The 19,935-nt window shown below is 41.2% G+C and overlaps 1 non-coding gene across 1 annotated transcript; it reads right to left on the reverse strand.

Moving 5' to 3' along the window:
• Positions 1-19,047: 19,047 nt before the first annotated feature.
• Positions 19,048-19,154, reverse strand: LOC111747850 (U6 spliceosomal RNA). The gene has a single exon (XR_002783799.2). It is a non-coding gene; the product is annotated as a U6 spliceosomal RNA (small nuclear RNA).
• Positions 19,155-19,935: the final 781 nt, after the last annotated feature.

Here is a 19,935-nt window from a genome sequence, read left to right on the forward strand (position 1 = left end):
TGTACACTGCTAGTGGGAACATAAAATGGCACAACCACTTTGGAAATCAATTTGGCATTTCCTTAAAAAGCTAGAAATAGAAGCACCATACGATCCAGCAATCCCACTCCTTGGAATATACCCTAGAGAAATAAGAGCCTTCACATGAATAGATACATGAACACCCATGTTCATTGCAGCACTGTTTACAATAGCAAAAAGATGGAAGCAACCAATGTGCCATCAATAGATGAATGGATAAATAAACTATGATATATACACATAATGGAGCACTATGCAAAGATTAAGAACAACGATGAAGCTGTGAAACGTCTCATAATGTGGAGGAATCTGGAAGGCATTATGCTGAGTGAAATCAGTCAGTTGCAAAAGGGTAAACATTGTATGATACCACTATTATAATATCTCAAGAAAAAGCACAAACACAGAAGACATTATTCTTTGATGGTTACAAGAGTGGGGAGGGAGGGAGAGAAGTATTCACTACTTAGACAGTAGACAGTAACTATTTTAGGTGAAGGAAAGAACACACAATACAGAAGAGGTCAGCACAGCTGGACTAAACCAAAAGCAAGGAAGTTTCCTGAATAAAACCAAATGCTTCAAAGCCCAGAGTAGCAGGGACCAGGGTCTGGGGACCATGGTTTCAGGTGGTGTCTAGGTCAATTGACACAACAAAATGTATTAAGAAAACATTCTGCATCCCATTTTGGTGAGTGGTGTCTAGGGTCTTAAACACTAGCAAGAGGCCATCTAAGATGCATCAATTGGTCTCAACCCACCTGGAGCAAAGGAGAATGAAGAACAACAGGAAGGGCCACATAAACCAGAGACTACATCAGCCTGAGGCCAGAAGAAATAGATGGTGCCTGGCTATCACCAATAACTGCCCTGACGGAACACAACAGAGAATCCCTGATGGAGCAGGAGAACAGAAGGATGCAGACCTCAAATTCAGACTTAATGGCCTGACTGAGACTAGAGGGACCTCAGAGGTCATGATCCCCAGACCCTCTGTGAGCCCAAGACCGGAACCATTCCCAAAGCCAACTCTTCAGACAGGGATTGGACCGGACTATAAGACAGAAAATGATACTGGTGAGGAATGAGCTTCTTGGCTCAAGTAGACACATAAGACTATGTGGGCAGCTTCTGTTTGGAGGTGAGATGAGAATGCAGAGGGGGACAGGAGCTGGTTGAATGGACATGGGGAATACAGAGTGGAGAGGAGAAGTGTGCTGTCTCATTAGGTGGAGAGCAGCTAGGAGTACATAGCAAGGTGTGTACAGGTTTTTATATGCGACACTAACTTCATCTGTAAAGTTGCACTTAAAGTACAATAAAAAACAATAGATTAAAAAAAAAAAGAACCCTCTTCCTGGATTGGAAGGTGATTGGAATCAGCAAGTGGACCTGTTGGTATGCTCACTTGAAGTAGCCAATTGGGTCCATGCAATGAGTGGGGATACAGACACTGCAGCAGTGCAGAAATGGGCTGAACCGAGACACATCTCTCTTGCATCCTTTGAGACACAAAATGCCAATAAGCACTGCTTTGTCTACTAATAAGGAAAACATCGGTTGCAATTGGCTAGGGAGAAAATTCCCCAGGGGGAAGGCGCTACACATAGCTGGCAAGTTGATTATACCGGACCAATGATGCCAATGCGGCCACAAATGGGTCCTCACAGGAATAGATACTTACCCTAAACTGGGCTTTGTATTTCCCGTGACAGATGCAAGTGCCAAAAACACCACTAAGAGATTGGAACAAAAGATACTGCACCAATTTGGGCCACCAAGTTATAGTTCATCAAACCAAGGAACACATTTTACAGCCCATAGGGTGCAGCAACGAGCCAAGAAACATCACCTTAAATGGATACACCATGTTGCGTACTACCCTCAGAGTAATGGTTTGATAGAGAATTGGAATGGGCAATTGAAACGTTTGTTATCTAAAATGGAGCTGGGGGCATAAAGGGCTGGCTCACACATCTTCATGAGTGTGCGCTCCCACTCAACATGAGAGGGGCAAAGGGAGGATTACCACTGGACAGATTCCTATGCTTCTCTGGGGGCACTGGGGAAGAGCGGGTGGAAGAGGATGCTGGTGCCACTGTGTAGTTCTTCCCCACATCACCTAAAATAGTTGTTTTCTGCCAGATGCTGTGACCCCAGGACCAGGGACGCAGCTGTATGTGCCGAAAACAGGTGTGATCCATAAACAAAAGACAGTAACTATACCCTTGAACCTGTAGGCCAGAATTCCCAAGGGTCTAATGGGATGGACTGTACCGTCCTCCCCCACCCCCCAATCTGGCAAAATTGGGGTTGGCAGTGAATACTGCCATATTGTCTAATGGTTGAGATAGCCCACCTTACCCAGCACGAATGGGAGTGGACTGAGGCGGAAGCACTTGCTAGACTGGTCTTGCTACCAGCCAACTATCTGGACTGGCAGAGCAGCTGAACCTGATGTCCCTTCCCAAGGTACAAAAGTTTGGGCAAAAATAAGTGAAAAATGGGTGGAAGCAGAAATAACAACTGAAGGTAAAAGAATGAATAAATTGGTTATACAGTGGGAGAAATCTAACATTATGCTGTTAACTCAAGGCAGGCTCAGCAAGGGAAAAATCTTTTCTGAGGTAAATTTTATTAGAGTCCAGAGAAGGTGAAGCTGAGATAACTTTTGGAGAACTTGACTAGATCAGACGGATACCTGCAGCAGACTTCAGTGGTGGGTACCTGAGTAACCTCATCCTGAAGACTTTTTCCCCTACTGAAGGGCTAATTGTTAACGACTGTTTTGGACTGGTAAAATGATTGGGAGGGGGAAGTTAATCTTTCAAGAATGAAAGGGCCAGTGCCTAGAAGAGCCATGGGATGGTCTACAGTGCAGTGAATTACTTAGCATGGCCATTTTAGACACAGTCTTTGCAACTCCCAACAAATGACTTGGTGGGACTATGCAAATGAGGTGCTTGTGGCCCACCAAAGAGATTGGACAGCTTGCTAATAATGCAAATAAGGTACATGGCACCCTTGTGTGGGTGGGACCAGGCAAATAAGGTGTATGGAATCCTAATGAGGGAATTGGTCAGTTTTCCCATCCCGCTAGGCTTAAAGGGAGACATGGAGAAGGAGAGAATAGTTGTGACATGGAAGTCAGTGAAAGATGGCAGTGCAAGATGGAAGGAACCAGGAGATAAATGCGAGATGACTGCGGTGGGCCTTGCCAACTCATGGACCGAAGAGGTGTAACACTTGCCCAGGAAAGTCCCCAGTAGGGCCCAGCAGCAGCAAGGCCCCATCAGGATGAGAAAAAGCTGTCCTGATCGAGGAACTGTGTCCTGAATTGTTGTTCCTATTACTTCCAAGTTGGTTTTGATCCCAAATTATACTCTGTTACTTCCCTAATAATAAACTACTTAACTGTAAGTACAGTTCATGAGTTCTGTGAGACGTTGCAGCTCCTCCCAAAGGTAGGAGGGAGAATACTGAGGAGGGGGAAGTAGTTGATGTGAGAGATAATAGAGTGGTAGAGCAGTTTGGAAAAGTTGGACATTTGGGAAATCTTTAACTTTCACCTCATGTCGTTGTTCTTAGGTGCCATCCAGTCGGTTCCAACTCATAGAAACCCTATGCACAACAGAACGAAACATTGTCTGGTCCTGCACCATCCTCACAAATGTTGCTATGGGTGAGCCCATTGTTGCAGCCACTATGTCAGTGCATCTCATTGAGGGTTTTCCTCTTTTTGGCTGACAATCTGCTTTATCAAGCATGATGTCCTTCCCAGGGACTGACTGCTCCTGATAACATGTCTAAAATATGTGAGACATAGTCTCACCATCTGTGCTTCTAAGGAGCACTCTGGTTGTGCTTCCTCCAAGAAAGATTTGTTCCTAATTTTGGAAGTCCATGGTATATTCAATATTCTTCTCCAAAACCACAACTCAAAGGCATCAATTCTTCTTTGGCCTTCCTTGTTCTTTATCCAGCTTTCGCATGCATAGGAGGCAATTGAAAGCACTGTGGCTTGGGTCAAGCGCACCTTAGCCCTCAAGGTGACGCCTTTGCTTTTCAACACTTTAAAGAGGTCTTTTGTAGACAGTTTGCCAAATGCAATGCATTGTTTGATTTCTTGATTGCTGCTTCCATGGGTGTTGACTGTAGATACAAGTAAAATTAAATCTTTGACAACATCAGTCTCCTTTCCATTTATCATGATGTTGCTTATTGGTTCAGTTGTAAGGATTTTTGGTTTCTTTATGTTGGACTGTAATCCATACTGAAGGCTGTGGTCTTTGATCTTCATCAGTAAGTGCTTCAAGTCCTCTTCAGTTTCAGCAAGCAAGGTTATGTCATCTGCATATCTCAGGCTGTTAATGAGTTTTCCTCCAATCCTGATGCTCCTTTCTTCTTCATATAGTCCAGCTTCTCCAATTATTTGCTCAGCATACAGATTGAATAGGTATGCTGAAAGGATACAACCCTGATGCACACCTTTCCTGACTTTAAACCATGCAGTATCCCCTTGTTCTGTTTGAATGGCTGCCTCGTGATCCGTATACAGATTCCTCCTCAGCACAATTAAGTGTTCTGGGAATTCTCATTCTTCCCAATGTTATCCACAATTTGGTATTATCCACACAGTTGAATGCCTTAGCATAGTCAATAAAACACATGTAAACATCTTTCTGGTATTCTCTGCTTTCAGTCAGGATCCATCTGACATCAGCAATGATATCCCTGGTTCCACGTCCTCTTCTAAATCCGACTTGAATTTCTGGCAGTTCCCTGTCAATATACTGCTGCAGCTGCTTTTGAATGATCTTCAGCAAAATTTTGCTTAACCCAGTGCGTGTAATATTAATGATATTGTTCAAGAATTTCCACGTTTGGTTGGATCACTTTTATTGGGGATAGGCATAAATATGGATCTCTTCTAGTCAGTTGGCCTGGTAGCTGTCTTCCAAATTTCTTGGCATAGACAAGTGAACATTTCCAATGCTGTCTCCATTTGTTGACACATCTCAATTGGTATTCCATCAATTACCAGAGCCTTGTTTTTCACCAATGCCTTCAGTGCAGCTTGGACTTCTTCCTTCAGTAACTGTAACCAAACATAGGCAAAGTTCAAGGAATAGAAGAGTCAATCTATTGAAAATTAAACATAATTCCTTAATAGAAGTATCATCATTTGTGGATGAATAAAAGGAAAGATCAATTTAAGGACATCATATATGATAGACTCGCTACCACTGAGTTGATTCCAACTAATAGCAACCCTATGGGACAGAGTAGAACTGCTACATAGGGTTTCCAAGGCTGTAAATCTTTACAGAAGGGGACTGCCATGTCTTTCTTCTGTGGAGCTGCTGATGGGCTCTAACTGCAGACCTTTTGGTTAACAACTGAGCACTTTAGCCACTGCATCGCCTAAGAAATATGTAACTTTCAAATTGATATTCTGTAGTATATTTTTGACTTCTTGTCTGACTGTCTCAATAAAATTTTAAAACACTGGCTCATTGAAACATAAGATAAGAATGAGAAGGTAACAGATTGAGATGAAAAGTGAGACTGGAACACAAAACAGAAACAAAAAAAGAAGTTTCATGAGTATGCGGTAAAAAATTTTAAATTTACCAGAAGCAGTGACAATAAAATTACTCTCAAGAAAATACAACTAGAAAGTGTTGAATACATTAAAAAAACACATCATTCCAGGATACCAGGAAAAGGAAAGTTAATTAAAAATGTGAGAAAGAAGATGATAAAATGGAGAACAGAGAACTAAGACCCAGTATGTAAATCTTCTGTGTTTTGAGGTATTTTCAGAACAAATGCAACCAAAACAAAATTGATTTAAAATACATGAGAAGTTTCTTGAACCGAAAAAATCGAAAGAAATTAAAAGCAAATTTTCAGATTAATAGAATTGAACAGATGCCAGACACAGTTAATAAAATGACAGTATCTAGATAAATCAGGGAGAAAACTTTCTTAAAACAATGAACCATCAGGTTGGTCTCAGGTCTTCCTACAACTTTAAATGGCTGTAGACAATGGCACAATGTCTATAAAGTTCAAAGAAAAACTATTTAAGTCAAGGATGCTGTGCCTAACAAAGCTCTTTTCTCATAGAGAAGTACTATGAAGATGTTTTCTTCTATTCAAGAAATTTAGTTGAAGTACAAATGAAAAATAAACATGAATTTTTAAATGACTGATAGTGAGTATTGAAATTATTAAAAAGATTAAATTTTTTTACTTATGGTTCAAGAATTAAATGTAAATAAACTGAGAAGAGAAGATAGGAAAATATAATAATTTGAAAATACAAAATGTGATTTTAAATATGATATGTCATGAAATTCTGGAAGGAATCTTAATAACAGGTAATTTAAAAATAAAGGTTCGTATATGTTTAATTTAAAATTACAAAGATTTGGCAAAAGATTTTAGCACAATCTAGGAAAAAAAAAAGACATAGCAAAGGCTACTTGCCGAAATAAATGTTGGCACCAAGGAAAGGACCAACCTCTTCTAATAAAATTTTACAAATATCCAGACCAAAGATATCAGCCTCAGATATCTGCTTAGGAATATGTGACTCTAGAAAAAACACAGCAGAATTGTATACCCAACCAATTTGTCATTCTCAAATAAAGACAACCAAGTGACTTTTGTAATTATTAAAAGGACTCAGGAATGATGCCCCCTTTGTATTCTTCCTGAATGACTGAAGACACAATTTAACCAAGTAATAAGTAACTCAAAAATAAAGGCATCATAAATGGGATGGTAAAACTCCATTTAAAAAGCATAATCAGGACACAGGGCCAAGACGGCAGAATAGTCAGATGCTTCCCATGGCCCCTCTTACAACAAAGACCTGAAAAAACAAGTGAATCGATTATATATGACAATCTAGGAGCCCTGAACATCAAAGGCAAAGTTGAGGAACTGGAATGAGTGCCAGGGAGAGGGAGGAATGGTTCAGAAGCAGTGAGGAGTTGCCAGACATGACCCGGTGGGAAGTGGCACCCTGCAAGCTGGATCGGCTGGGCGAGTGAGGCAAGAAATGGTGCTCGGGATGCATTTTTCACATCAGGAGAGACTGACTGGCGGAGAGTCTACTCAAGCCTCCAGAATCAGTGAAAAGTGGTGCTCAATCAGCAAAAGATAAGTACATGTATCTAACCAACTGTGCAGATCAAAAAACACCACTTTGGGAAAAACCTCTCTCCCATTTGCCTGCCCCCTCCACACTCTGTGCTGGGTCCAGGGCCAGCTTCAGACATTCCCACTTCCCCTTGGGCCCCAGAAGTAGGACCCGCCACATGCTCTGAGCCATTCTCCTGGCATTGGAGAGGGAACAAATTAACAAACAGGAAAAAATAATCTGCGAGCTAAGCCAGGAACTCAGGGCAGGCACAGATCCTTTGGCTAGGTGCAGGCATAAAGGGTCCATGGACTTTGAATGCTTTTCACCCCCCTCATAGACCTATGTGGGCCTATTTCAATGGTGTGGGTCCTCATTAGCACAGTACAGCAGGTTATATACCTGAGGCCTATTTTCAACTGCAACAGCTAAGGGGGAGTGACACTGCCCTGCTCTTTAACCAGCGTCCTCAGCCATCCACATCAGGGGCCTGAGAACTGGTGGCTCCACCCATGCCACCTAGCCACTGTGATACGGGTCCAAGAAAATGTGGTGCTTCCCAGTCCTTACAGCCAACAGCATTGGGTGCCCATAGTCTGGCTGCAAAACCCACCCACCCATGTACTTTAGGGAACTGGGGCATGTTTTCCTCCTAGATACTCAGGGGCAGCTGTCAGCATCCTGCTTTGCTCAGAGCATGAGCCTCTACTGCAGTCCAGATACCTGTGCCTACATCAATCACCCCTGCCTGCCTAGAAATGTAAGTGAGAGCCTGCACCATGCACTTGGTGACTGACTACCTGGACATCTGAGCTGAATCCATACAAGAAAAATAAATGGACTCCTGGGCTCACATATCTAGTAACAAATCTAACCACCTGGTAACAGGATGTTAGGGCTTCAAGGCGCCAATAATCAAACTAGTGCACAGGAGCAGCATATGTGGGCATACTAAAACAAAACAAGAATCTATGACACAGTAAGCAAGCATAAAATAAATAAATATAATAACTTATTGGTGGCTTGGAGACAACAATCAACCTGAAATCACGTAAAGAGGCAGATCATGATGGCTTCAGCAAACTCCCAAAACAAAGATTCAAGAAATCTTCCAGGGGAAGAGAGCTTCCTGGAATTACTGGAGATAGAATACAAAAGATTAATATAAAGAACTCTTCAAGACAATCAGGAAGGATATCAGGCAAAATGCAGAACAAGCCCAGGAGAACACAGACAAAGCAACAGAGGAACTTAAGAAGGTTATACAAGAGCATAATGAAAATTTAACAGGCTGTAAGAATCCATAGAGAGAGAGCGAACAGAAATCCAGAAGATTAACAATAAAATTTCAGAATTAGACAACTCAATAGAAAGTCATAGGAGCAGAATTGAGGCAATGGAAGTCAGAATTAGTGAGATTGAAGATAAAGCACTTGACACCAACTTATTTGAGGAAAAATCAGATTAAAAATTTTTTAAGAAATGAAGAAATCTTAAGAATTATGTGGGAATCTATCAAGAGGAATAACCTACAAGTTGATCGGAGTACCAGAACAGCGGGGGATAACAGAAAATATGGAGAGAATTGTTGGTAGAAAACTTCTCTGATATCGTGAAAGAAGAGAAAATATCTATCCAAGATGCTCATCGAATTCCGCACAAGGTAGATCCCAAAAGAAAGTCACCAAGACATATTATAATCAAACTTGTCAAAACCAAAGATGAAGAGAGAATTTTAAGAGCAGCTAGGGATAAATGAAAAGTCATCAACATAGGAGAGTCGACAAGACTAAGCTTGGGCTACCCAGCAGAAACCGTGCAGGCAAGAAGGCAATGGGATGACATATATAAAGCCTTGAAGAAAAAAAAAAATTGCCAGCCAAGAATTACATATCCAGCAAAACTATCTGCCAAATATGATGGCGAAATTAGGGCATTTCCAGGTAAACAGAAGTTTAGGTAATTTGCAAAAACCAAACCAAAATTACAAGAAGTACTAAAGGGAAACCTCCAGTTAGAAAATCAATAACACCAGATAACAACCCAAGATTAGAACACACAACAGAGCAACCAGATATCAACCCAGAGAGGGAAACTGCAAAAATAAATCGAAGCTAAAACACTGAAAATACAGAAACAGAGACATTCAATATATAAAAGATGACAGCTTAAAACAAAAAAGAGGGACTAAAAAGTCATATAGTCATAGATCTTTCATATGGAGAGAAGTCAAGGTGATATAAAGAAATAAAAGATTTGTTTAACTTAGAAAAAATAAGGTAAACTTTAAGGTAATCACAAAGGAAATTAACAATCCTACCCATCAAAATAAAAAGCAAGGAAAGCATAAAGACTCAGCAAATACAAAACCGACAACAATGAAAAAAGATGAAAAGAAAATACACAAAGAACAATTCAGCCCAGAAAATTAAGTGGAACAAAGAAACTGGCAACAACACACACACACACAAAAAGACATCAAATTGACAGCACTAAACTCATAAAAATACCTGTCAATAATTACGCTGGATGTAAATTGACTAAATGCACCAATAAAGAGACAGAGAGTGGCAGAATGGATAAAAAATACCACAACCAGTCTATATGCTGCTCACAAGAGACACACCTTAGACTTAAAGACACAAACTAAAACTCAAAGAATGGAAAAAATATACCAAGCAAACAGCAATCAAAAAAGAGCAGGAGTGGCAATATTAATTTCTGACAAAATGATTTTAAAGTTAAATCCACCACAGAGGATAAGGAAGGACACTATATAATGATTAAAGGGACAATACACCAAGAAGATGTAACTATATTAAATATTTATGCACCCAATGACAGGGCTGCAAGATACATAAAACAAACTCTATCAACATTGAAAAGTGAGATAGACAGCTCCACAATAATAGTAGTAGACTTCAATTCGCCACTTTTGGTAAAGGACAGAACATCCAGAAAGAAGCTCAGTAAAGACACAGAAAACCTAAATGCCACAATCAACCAACTTGACCTCACAGACACACACAGAACACCCCACCCAACAGCAGCCAAGTATACTGTCTTTTCCAACCCACATGGATCATTCTCCAGAATAGACAGCATATTAGGCCATAAAGCAAGCCTTAACAGAATCTAAAGCGCTGAAATATTACAAAGATCTTTTCTGAACATAAAGCCATAAAAGTAGAAATGGATAACTGAAAAAAGCAAGGAAAAAAAAAATCAAACACAGGGAAATTGAACAACACCTTGCTCAAAAACTACTGGGTTACAGAAGAAATTAAGGATTAAATAAAGGAATTCACAGAATCAAAAGAGAATGAAAACACATTCTACCAGAACTTTTGGGACACAGCAAAAGCAGTGCTTAGGGCTCGATTTATAGCAATAAATGCACACATTCAAAAACAGCTGAAATCAAAACATTAACCCCACAACTCGAACAAATAGAAAAAGAAGAGCAAAAGAAGCCCTCGGCACCAGAAGAAATCAAATAATAAATTTTAGAGCAGAATTAAATGAAATAGAGAAGAGAAAAACAATTGAAAGAGTTAACAAGGCCAAAATCTGGTTCTTTGAAAAGATAAACAAAATCCATAAACCACTGGCCAAACTGACAAAAGAAAAACAGGACAAGAAACAAATAACACAAAAAAAATAAGATGCACCATATCACAACGCATCCAATCGAAATTAAAAGAATCATAACAGAATACTATGAAAAATTGTAGTCTAACAAATTTGAAAACCCAGAGGAAATGGAAAAATTTCTAGAACCACAGTACCTACCTAAACGAATGCAAAAAGAGGTAAAACAACTAAATAAACCTATAACAAAAGAAGAGATTGGAAAAGTAATTAAAAAACTCCCAACAAAATAAAGCCCTTGCCCTGATGGCTTCACTGGAGAATTCTGCCAAACTTTCAGAGAAGAGTTAATACCACTACTAGTAAAGGTATTTCAGAGCACAGAAAAGGATGGAATACTCCCAAATTCATTCTGTGAAGTGAGCACAACCCTGATACTAAAACCAGGTAAAAACACCAGAAAAAAAAAAGAACATTACAGACCTATATCCCTCATGAACTTAGATACAAAAACCTTCAACAAAATTCATCATAACCAAGTGGATTCATACCAGGTATGCAGGGATGGTTCAAAGTTAGAAAAACAATCAATGTAATCCATCACATAAATAAAACAAAAGACAAGAACCTTATGATTTTATCGATTGATGCAGAAAAGGCATTTGACAAAGTCCAATACCCATTCACGATAAAAACTCAGCAAAATAGGAATAGAAGGGAAAATTCCTCAACATAATTAAGGGCATTTCTACAAAGCCAACAGCCAACACCATCCTAAACGGAGAGTCTGAAAGCACTCTCCTTGAGAACGGCAACCAGAAAAGGGTGCCCTTTACCATCTCTTTTACTCAACACTGGCCTGGAGATTCTAGCCAGAGCAATTAGGCTAGAAAAAGAAATAAAGGGCATCCAAATTGATAAAGAAGAAGTAAAAGTATATCTATTTGCAGATGATATGATCTTACACACAGAAAACCCCAAAGAATCCACAAGAAAACTACTGGAACTAATAGAAGAAGAGTTCAGCAAAGTATCAGGATGCAAGATAAACATACAAAAATCAGCTGGATTCCTCTACACCAACAGAGAGACTGTCAAAGAAGAAATCACCAAATCAATACCTTTACAATAGCCCCAAGAAGATAAAATACTTAGGAATAATCTAACCAGAGACATAAAAGACATGTACAAGGAAAACTACAAGACATTACTGCAAGAAACCAAAGGAGGCCTACATAAGAAGAAAAACATAGCTTGCTCATGGATAACAGGAAGACTCTACATTTTGAAAATGTCTATTCTACTCAAAGCAATCTACATATACAATGCAATCCTGATCCAAATTCTAACGGCATCTTTTAATGAGATGGAGAAACAAATCACCAGCTTCATGTGGAAAGGGAAGAGGCCCCAGAGAAGTTGAGTGCCCAGCTACCACCAATGACCTTCCTGACAGTGAACACAACAGAGAGTCCCTGAAGGAGCAGGAGAAAAGTGGGGTGCAGAACTCAAATTCTAGTAAAGAGACCAGACTTAATGGTCTGGCTGAGACTGGAAGGACCCCAGAAGACATGGCCACCCAACTGTCTGTTAGCCCAAAACTAAAACCATTCCCAAAGCCAAAGTTTAAACTGAACTATAAGACATAAAATGATACTTGTGAAGAGTGTGCTTCTTTGTTCTGGTAGGCACACGATACTAATGTGCAGGTCCTGTCTGGAGATGGGGTGAGAAGGCAGAAAGGGTCAGGAACTGGTTTAAAGGACACGGGAGATACAGGGTGGAAAGAAGGAGTACGCTGTCACATTACAGGGAGAGCAACTAGGGTCACCTAACAATGTGTGCATAACATTTTGTATGAGAAACTAACTTGAGCCGTAAACTTTCAATTAAAGCACAATTAAAAAAACATAATTGAATATAAACACTTAATACATTAAATGTTATAATTCTTAAAAGAAATGTGATATGTAAAATAGTAATGAATTGTAGTAAAATGGGAGAAAAATCCTGTAACAGAAGATGAGAGGAGCTATAACTGAATTCATTTTTTATTGAGGGGAGTCAACAAATACAGTTTCATTTTTATAGTTTTATAATTAAGAAGTATAAGTTTAAGAATATGTATCAGTTATAAAAGAAATTACTAGTAGAACTGAAAGCAGACAGTATTTTTTCAAAATGAGCATACACCTGGACAAAAGTCTCGGATCATAGAGTGAAATATAGAGAAAAAAGAAGATGGAAGAGAAGCTTAAGGAACAAACGAAAAATTCGTTAAAATAATTGAAATTAAACCAAACATACCTGTTAAAAGTTAATATAAAAGAGACATGTTGTCATTGTTAGTTGCCCTTGAGTCGATTCCGAGGAATGGTGACTTGTTGTATTTAGACAATGAAACATTGCCTAGTTCTACACTATCTTCGCGATCTGTGATACGTTTGAGGTCATCGTTTGGGTTATTATGTCTATCTCATTGGAGGTTTCCATTGTTCTTGCTGACCATCTACTTTACCAAACAGGATGTCCTTTTCCAGGGATTGGTCTTTCCTGATGACATGCCCAAAGTAAACAAGCTGAAGTTTATCCATCCTCACTTAAAGGAGCATTCTGCTTTTATTTCTTCTAAAAGAAGGGACATACTCATCCTGTAAAACCTAAAAAATTTTGAATGAGGTCAAAACATACATTGAAGAATATTACCAGGTACACTTTTATAAAAACTGGCCACGTTAAGCCATAAAAATGTCTCATTTAAAAAAAAATCACGAATTGCATAAATCATATTTTCTGACCACAGTGCAACAAAACAAGAAAATGGTAATTAATAAATAAAGACATAATCATGCCATTAGGAAACTGAAAGGGTACTTTCCTAATGAATAACTGAACAAAGAGGAAACCAAAACTGCACAATTAGCCATTGAATGCTAGCATTTACTGAACATTTGCTGTGACTGGATCTTCTCCGGAAGCCCTGGTGGCGTAGTGGTTAAGTGCTACGGCTGCTAACCAAGAGGTCAGCAGTTTGAATCCGCCAGGCACTCCTTGGAAACTCTAGGGGGCAGTTCTACTCTGTTCTACAGGGTCGCTATGAGTCGGAATCGACTCGACGGCAGTGGGGTTTTTTGGGGGTTGGATCTTCTCCCCAGGAGCCTTCGGACTCCACAGCAAGTGTGAGGATCAGGGTCATGGTGGTGAACAGCATGGGTTCTGGAGCTAAGCTACATGAATTGAAACCTAAATCCATAAGGAATTAGCTGCCTGATCGTGGACAAGTAACTTAATCCCTCTGAGGTTCAGTTTCGTTACAAATTGTCAACCGTAGTATTTACATGACAGAGTCGCTATGAGCATTAAATAAGTTAACAGATAGAACACGCTTAGTAGGGTGCCTGATTAACAGAAAGTGCTCAGTAAACGGGAAATTGTATTATTGTTACTATCACACTTTACTAACTCTTTGGGCATGACAGTGGGAACCCCACATAGACTCACTTAAAACCAGTTGCCTTTGAGTTGGACTGTGCTTCTTAGGGTTTTCAGGGGCTGTTTTTTCAGAAGTAGGTTGCTAGGCACCTCCACGTAGACTTGAACCTCCAACCTTTTTGTTAACGGCTGAGCGTATTAACCATTTGCACCATGGGATGTGTACTTCATACCTTGTTTTGAGGGTGCCTTCGCAATAAGAGTAAAAGACTTTAAAACATGCAATTATCTTTGGGAAAATGAATGCAGTCTCTAATTGGAGGGAACTGGAGCACTGTAAGCTCCATGACGGTGAAGACAGTCTGCCCAGTTAAGCACTGTTTCCCCAGCACATCATGGGTACTCAGTAGGTCTTCGTTAATGGATGAACTAGTTATTAGGGTCCCAAGTCACGCTTCTGGGGACACACCTTCCCAAAGGTTTAGGTGGGAAAACCTGAAGAACGTTATCACTTCTTTAGCTTCCTAGAACTAGTATGATAAAACCCCACAATCTGGATGGTTTATTAGAACAGAAAAGTGTTCTCTCTGAGGGACAGAAGTCCAAATCAGGGCATTGGCTGCATTGATTCCTTCTGAGGTTTTGATGAAGAATCTGTTCCATGCCTCTCTCTTAGCTTCTGGTAGCTCCAAGTGCTCCTTGGCTTGCTGCTGCATGTCACATGGCATCCTTTCTCTATCTATCTCTGTATTTTCTCTTTTATAAGTCATGTAGGATTGGGACCCACCCTACTCCACTATGATCTCATGTTAGCCTAACACAGTATCTTCAAAGACCCTCTTTCCACACAAGGTCATTTTCACAGGTACCAGGGGTTAGGACTTTGGTATATCTTTTTTGGGGACACGATTCAATCCATAACAAGCACCAAATATCCCTATGCCTCTACTCCTAAACATGGAGTGAGGACCAGAAAGAGTCACTTCCTGGGGACATCAAAAGACAAAAACAAAAACCCACTGCCGTTGAGTCTATTCTGACTCATAGCGACCCTATAGGACAGAGTATCAAAAGACAAGTAGTCAAGAATTCCCGGTAATGGCAAAGTGAGAGCAGGCATTCCAGATATCAAAGGCGAAAGGTGATCACCCAAACACCTACAATACAGGGACTCTGCCCTCTCCCCATATCTATTGAATCAGCATCTCTAGGGGAGAGCCCAGGAACTTCTATGGACAGCAAGCACTCCAGGTCATTCTTACCACTAGGGAAGTTTGGGCGACACTGATTTAAGGGACTTGGAGAGAGGTGCAAGGGCGGAAGGTGGAAGTGCAGCCACTTTGCATGCAGAGGCTGTTGACACAGCGCAACTGTTAAAGTGACTGATGTTCCTGGGTGGGACCTAGAGGACGTTTGAGTGAGAGCTGTAAACAATTTAGAGTTGGCATACTCTGCCGATGTCAGCCTGTATCTGTGGCATGAATTAAATAGGCCACAAATCCTGGGCAAGAGGGACAGTCTGCCATCAGCAAATGTGTCATAAGTCTTGTTCCCTAAGAATTTTCCTGATGACAGGGTAGGAAACAAATCTAGATATTCCACTGAATCAATATTGTCATTAACAGATTTACAATTTCATCAATATTATAGGCATTTTAGTCAAATGAACCACTGAGAAGTAACAGTATTAAATGCCCGGCAGTTTAGAAGTTATTTATCTGTTCCTCTCTCCGTATATCTCTATATATTTCTCAATCAGTAGAAAAACAAATGCATGTAGAAATATACCAGCTTGCACTTAAACTTCTCTCAATTCTTGAATGGCATTCTAGATGTAAAAATAATTAAAATATGCCGAGTAAATCTTTGAGTCCAGAATAAAGTTTCCTTGCTTCATAAGGCAAAGCTTTTGCATAGGGCAGAGAAGAAAAGACTGATCGGACCTTGCTGGAGAGAATCTTCTATGCCTTTCTTTCTTTGTATTATATAGATATTATCTTCATCCGAAGTTGGATTTATTCCATTACTCAAATATTAATTTGAATTTCCTCACTTGTATTGCTTTGACTGAAGTTCACGTAACCGCAGTGCTTTGGCCCACCAAGAGAGAAAGTCATGCAAGCAAACTTTTCTTTCTTTCTGGAATTCAGCCCGCTCCACTCCTTTTCTCCCTCCCTGTTCACCTCCACCCCTCTCTCAGTCCAGCTCTGCCCTTCCCTTTAAGAAAAGCTGCATTAGTTCTTTACAAGCGAGCAAGAACAGAGCCGAATGTTTCACATCTGCTCCCGAGTTCACAGATTAGCATGAGAATGAGTGGCCAGTGTTTCAATGATGCACAGTCCAGTGGACGGGAATGGGGGCTCAAGGCCGGTATCAGAGAGCCCCCTCGCTCCTGCCAGATGTCCTGGGCCCAAGACACAAAAGCGGTGAACCCTGGGCTTTAACAAATCACCTTTCTCTGGGGCTAATCACTCAAGAAAAGGTTTTGTTGTGGGTTTGGAGAGGGTCAGGTTGGTATTTCTCCAGTGATCTGTAGCCTTGCCCAACCCCTCTAGCCTTAGCCCTTCGAGGCTTTCTAAAGGAACCTCATTTCTTTTCCCCAAATGCAGGGCTCTGGGGGCAAAAGCTGCATGCCAGAGTATCCTGAAGGCCCAGGGCAGCAGGGGGCTCATTAATCAACGGGGGCCATGGTGCTGCTCTATCACTCTCTCTCCCTCGGAACAATAAAGACTTTAGCATGAATAAAATGACTCAATGGGCATGTACAAGGTCAGGCTTAGTGGCAAGATGGTTCCGGCATAATTGCAGCAGAGGCAGCACGCACTTTCTGCAGAGAAGGTCCAGAAACCACAGATCAGTGGTTTTCAAAGTGTGGCCCTCACACAGCAGCGACGGCATCATCTGGGAACCTGCTGGAGATGCAAGTGCTCAGCTCCGTCCCGAACTGTTGAATCAGAAGCTCTGGGGTGGGCCCGGCCCTTGGTTTTCACAGGCTCTCCAAGAGATTCTGATCTACAGAAAGGAAAAACAAGACAAGACAGTTGCCATCAAGTCGACCCCAACGCACGGCAACCTCACGGGTGTCAGAGTGGAACCATGCTCCACAGGGGTTTTAACGGCTGATTCTTCTGAAGCAGATCACCAGGCCTTTCTTCCTAGATGCCCCTGGGTGGACTCAAACCTACAACCTTTCAGTTTGCAGCTGAGCAGTTTAACTACTTGCATCACCCTGGGACTCCCTGATCTATAGTTGTTGTTAGTTGCCATCAAGTGGATTCCGACTCGTGGCGACCCCTTGTGTGTCAGAGTAAAACTGTGCTCCGTAGAGTTTTCTAGGCTGTGACCGTTCAGAAGCAGATTGCCAGGCCTGTCTTTCAGGGTGTCTTCGGGTGGGGTTGAAACGCCAACTTTTCGGCTAGTAGTCAAGTGCTTAACCATTTGTGCTATTGATCTATAGAAAGTCTTTCTAATTCCAAAGTGTTTTTTTAGGCAAATGTCTTCTTGTTTCTGACACCAGTTTTATACACAGGCCTCAGCCATAGGTTCTTTTAGGGTCATATTCTCACCCCGTGCTGAGCGTAAGGTGACCACCGCCTCAATCTGCTCAGGACTGGGGAGTTTTCCAGGACTTGCCTTGCTGTAACTGGGAGGTCCCAGGAAAACCAGAACAAATGGTCCCCCTAGCTAAGGAGCCCCTGAACTCACCCACACCTTCCTACCTGGGTGCCATTGCCCCTGCTGTTCTATTCAGTGGGGCGGGGGGAGCAAAGAAAAAGAGATCGAAGAGAAAACCATGGACCAAGAAGAGATCAAAAAATGCAAATGCAACAGACGGCTCAGAACACAAAAATGAAAACAACTGTGAAGAGGACAGCAGGTTTCGTCTGAAGAAAATTTCCTGTTTGGTGACGATGTGGAGAAACTGGAACCCTCACTCAACAGTGCAGCTGCTATGCAAAGGGGTTTGGCGGTTCCTTAAAAAGTTAAACGTAGAATTATTACATGACCCAGCAATTCCACTCCTAAGTATATACCCAAAAGAATCGAAAACAGGAACTCAGACAGATACTTGTATGCTGATGTTCATTGCAGCATTTTTCTCAATAACCGAGAGGTGGAAGCAACTCAAGTGCCCCTCACCGAATGAATGGATAAACAAAATATGGTATATTCATATAATGGAGTGTTAGTCAGCCATAAAGACAAATGAAATTCTGATAGACGGTATGACATGGATGAACATGGAAAATATTATGCTGAGTAGAATCAGCCAGTCACAAAAGGGCAAATATTACATGGGCCCACTTATGTAAAATACCTAGAATAGGCAAAGGCAAAAGAAGGTGGGTTGTTACCAGGGACTGGGGGAGGGGTCATGGGAGGAAATGAAAAGATTTCCTGTGACAAATGTGATCTTCTGCCTTTAGGGACAAGGCCCAGAAGGTTCTTCCTGAGCTCATGATCAAAGGATACGTTCTTCATTACTTTTCTATCATCTTCTTAGTGGAAAATAATTAGACATTTAACACACCGTTCTTTACTGTCACTACATGTTGTTACATATTTCAACTATGACCCTGCAATATTTTGCACAAGTTTCTCTCTCTGCTCCTCTATAGGGATTCATATGTTAGCTGTCATTGAGGTGGCCCCCATGCACAATGGGATGAAATGCTGCCCAGTGACCATCCCCATGATCAATTGGACTGTTGTGACCCATAGGTTTTTTTTTTTATTGTGTTTTAAGTGAAAGTTTACAAATCAAGTTAGTCTCTCATACAAAAAATTATATACACTTTGCTACATACTCCTAACTGCTCTCCACCTAATGAGATAGCACTCTCCTTCCCCAAAATATGGAACACTTCACGAGTTTGCACGTCATCCTTGTGCAGGGGCTGTGCTAATCTTCTCTATATCGTTCCAGTTTTAGTATACGTGCTGCCAAAGTGAAAACTGTGGGTTTTTGTTGGATATATATGTATTCTTCTTTCTCTCTCACACACACACACACACACACACACACACACATATGTCAAAGGAGAGATCTGGATCAGAGATATAATTTGGGAAATTCCTTGTCTTTGAGGTGGTATATGGAAAGGAAAGAGCTGCCTTTGGAAGTCAAGGATCTGCTAGTTAACGGAATCTAGGACATGGGTGGTGGATGAAAAGGTTAGACTCACTCTGGATTGGAGGGATTACTTATGGGAAAGGAGTAGAGAGGCTATGCCATAGCTAGATCTCAGGGACCAAATAATACCTCTCCAGTCCTGTGATATGAGACATTTAAGTTGCTTGACTTAAATGTCTCATATCACAGGACTGGAGAGGTATTATTTGGTCCCTGAGATCAGAAGAGATCTGGAAGTGACTGAGAGGAATATGCTGGTATCTGCAGAGATGAGATTACATTATTAAACCCCACCCTGCCTGGTGAGTGCCCTTCCTACCTGGCCACATTTCTTCCTGCTGCCATGTGCCTACTATCTGAGGGTGTGGCAGCCAGGCAGGACCGCATCAGTGTTGGACGTCACCAGATATCTTCTTTTTGTTTTTGTGTTTCTGCTGTTCTTGAGGTAGTAGAGAGCGTGCAAGGAATCCTGGAGCTGGAGTCACTAGCTGGATCTGACCGCCAGCCTCTGCCACTCCAGGTGCCTGAGGATGGCAAGAACAACCAGAACGACCACCACTGCCACCATGTACCCACCACCCGCCTGTCAGTCTGCTGTGCTGTG

Source organism: Loxodonta africana, chromosome 18, assembly GCF_030014295.1.
Source record: "Loxodonta africana isolate mLoxAfr1 chromosome 18, mLoxAfr1.hap2, whole genome shotgun sequence".
NCBI classification, from domain to species: domain Eukaryota; kingdom Metazoa; phylum Chordata; class Mammalia; order Proboscidea; family Elephantidae; genus Loxodonta; species Loxodonta africana.